The sequence below is a fragment of the Phaethon lepturus genome, unplaced genomic scaffold, assembly GCF_000687285.1.
Source record: "Phaethon lepturus isolate BGI_N335 unplaced genomic scaffold, ASM68728v1 scaffold22246, whole genome shotgun sequence".
Taxonomy (NCBI): Eukaryota; Metazoa; Chordata; class Aves; order Phaethontiformes; family Phaethontidae; genus Phaethon; species Phaethon lepturus.
Window position 1 is genome coordinate 293 of NW_010548558.1, and position 3,279 is coordinate 3,571.

Genomic DNA, 3,279 nt, shown 5'->3' on the forward strand with positions numbered 1-3,279 from the left:
TTGTAGGAGCAAGGCCCATTGTGGCAGTGATGGTTTTAGCTGGGGGATGTGGAGGGAGTCAGTGGGGTTTCTCGGTGTGTGCCCCCCCATACATTTCAATGGGGCGAGTTTGGGCCGGCTGTGTGAGGTGCCCGGTTATTGTGTGGGGTCATTGTGCACCGATGGATGGGGCTTGGCCATCCGTCTCCTTTGGGGCAGAGCCTCCTGCCTGCTCCAGGAGGAGGAAGGATGCGCCCCTCCATCACCCCCATGGCTGGAGCCTGCTCACGCTCCAGGCTCGGGCCCGGCTCTGTGGTCTGTAACTCAGCCAGGGACAGATGGGACCCTGCAAGGAAAAGGGGAGCGGAAAGAAATGCATCTGTCCTCCCTGGCTGACTGAGACGCCAAGAAGCTGGGGTGTTAGAGGTGTACATCTGCCTGTTCTCCCGTGGCTGACTGTGCTGGTTTGGCTTGGAGACAAGATTTTAAGAGAGTGTATGACCACAGGTGATGTTTTATTCACCATCAGCTCACCCTCTCTCATGTGGCAGGTGATGGAGAAGCTGTCAGGGCTGTGCTGGATCCCTATGAGTTTCATGCCTAAGGCAATCACACCTTGGTGGGCTGCAGCCTTACACGCAGTGGGTCAGGGCCAGCCACAGTCTTCACCCAAGGTCCATCTGAGGAGGGCTAGGCAGTGGGTTCTGTTTGAAAAACCCCGTCCCTGGGAGGAACATCAAAGCTCCTCCATGGCACTGCAGTTTGCTTGGCTGCTGGCCTGGCTGGGTGTGATGGAGGGTTGGTGCTTCCAAACCTGGCTGAGATGAAAGTCCTGTATGATGGTCCTGGTCCAGATCTGTCCCCTCATTAAAAGGCCTCTGCAGCACAAAGCCCGTGGTGTAATTGAGGTATTGCCCTGTATGATGGTCCTGGTCCAGATCTGTCCCCTCATTAAAAGGCCTCTGCAGCACAAAGCCCGTGGTGTAATTGAGGTATTGCCCCCCCCAGCCAGTATTCTCTACTGTTTTACAGATGGGGAAACTGAGGCACAGACAGGCTGGGGCTGAGCCCAGGCCCTGCACCCAGCCCTGGGCTGTCCTGGGATAGCTGCAGCACAGATCCCTGATTATTCCATGCCCAGACATGGTGTGGGGACACAGCTTCCCAGGGGATGCAGGGCTCCTGCTACCATGGTGCTCAGAGCAAGGGGGTCTTCTTGAGAGGAGCAGCCGGGTTTTACTCAAAGCTAGAACTTCCCAAAAAGCCTGGGGGTGCTCTGAGAGACTGCTGGGCTCTGAGAGCAAAGGAAGGATGAATTTGGGGACCTCGGAGAGGGAGGGGAGCAAGGCTGAGTTTCCCCATGGGTGAGCCTTTGGGTGGTCCCAGGTGGTTTGGGGTGTCATGCTGCCCACCCGGGGCTGCAGCTGGAGAGCCCAGGGCTGCCCATGAGTGGGGCTGAGCGAAGCGTCCCGATGGTGCCCAGGCGCTTTGGCGGTGAGTCAGCACCCACCCTGCAGGCCGCCGAAACCAGGAGGAGACGAGATTGTATCAGCCTGATGGGGGGCTGGCGTGATCAAAGGGCCAGGAGAGCAGCTCAGGCTCCACACAATGGGGGGACACGATAGCCCTTATCTGCCGGCCTGGCCGAGGTGTGAAGGGCCTGGCCCCGGCCCCGGGGGCGAGGGGCGATGGGGGCGGGTGGGCTGTGGGTGCTGCAGGGCTGGGTGCAGGCAGGCACAGCCATGAGCTCCCACCCAGCCCTTCGCTGGGGAAACCTCTCCTGGCAAATACTGAGACGCAAGAAAATAAACTCCGGTTCTTGCTGGGTTGGGGAAAACCCTTGAATAGGGCTTGGAGGCTACTCCAAGCTGCTGGAGTACACAAGACAGCTGCTCTCGCTATTCCCTGGTGAAGGTTTTGGGATGGGAGACCCACAGCATCCTCCCTCCCTGTCCCCCCATCCCACTCTGCTCCCAAGAGGAGCACCAAGCTGAGGGCTCCGCAGTGAGCAGCTGGCCCCACACCACACACTCACATGGGTCTCAAACATGATTGTTTAATAAAATTTCCTTTTAAAAGAACTACAATCCATACAACAATGAGGGGCGCGGGGAGACGGGCAGGAGCCCATGGGTAAGGGAGGAGGGCACAGGGAGAGGATCTGTGCAGTGATGGCCTCTGCCAGCGACCCCACCGGGGACATTCCCACACCACCACCGCTCGCTGGCACAGGGCTGTGCCGCTGCTGCCTGCCATGCCCGTGCCTGCCTGCACATGCAACGGCTCCTGAGCGTGAAAGAGCTCCTGAGTGTGCAATGGCTTCTGTGTGTGCAACAGCTCCCGCATGTGCAAAAGGCCACTCCCGTGCAAGACACCACAGCCAGGGTCTGGACATGAAGCCACATCTGAGTAAAGCAACCCACAACTTGTTCTGGGCCTTATGCTGGAGGGGTCATGGCCAATGCGCCGAGGAGGCTTTGGGGAACGGCACTGGGCTCTGAGCAAGGACTTGGTGGTGGCGGCTGGCGAGCCTGGATGCAGACACAGGCAGTGGAGGGGTGCAGGGGGTCTCTGGAGCCCGGGAGATGTCTGGGATGGTGCGGCAGAGCCTGTTCCCTGCCACAGAGGTATACCTGGAGAGAGCGCCTGGTCGGGCTCTGCAGGGATGCTGCAAAGGCCATGGGCTCTGTGGGGCACAGAAGCAGCGCAGCAAAGCCACCATGCCTTGGCTACCCCTTCAGGCCTCCCGAGCCCCCAACAATCTTGCTCCTTCCTCCCCCAGGGCCACACAGGCTTAAAACCAAAACCCTGAGCCTTTTCTGAGCTTTCATCCCATGGAGACCTGGGGTGAGAGTCCAGTCAGCACCCAGGGCTGCCGTGGGGAAATCCTCTGCCAACGCAGCCTGGCACAGGGTCCCGGGCCACAGCGGCACTGGGACTGTCGGCGCCCCTGGGCCTCTGAGGACCAGCCCCCCTGGAAGGCAATGGAGCTGGTGCAGGGGCCAGGGCAGAGCCTCTGCCCCCGGCCGGGCACCACGCAGGGTGGCATCTGAAGGTGCATCCTGTGAGCGATGCCAGCAACTGCTCCTGCCCTTGGCTCCCGGAGAGGGACGCTGCCGCCAGGGGCTGCCCGGGCTGGGGAGGAGGGTGCAGACCATGCACCAGAGCCATCAGCGGTGCCACCTGCTCCGGGAAAGTCTCCATCCCTGGCACAGGGGCTCTGGGCAGGCTGGCAGCCCCCACGCCTTCCCCTGCAGATGCCAGTGTGCCTGGACACCCCACTGTGCCCGGACACCCCTG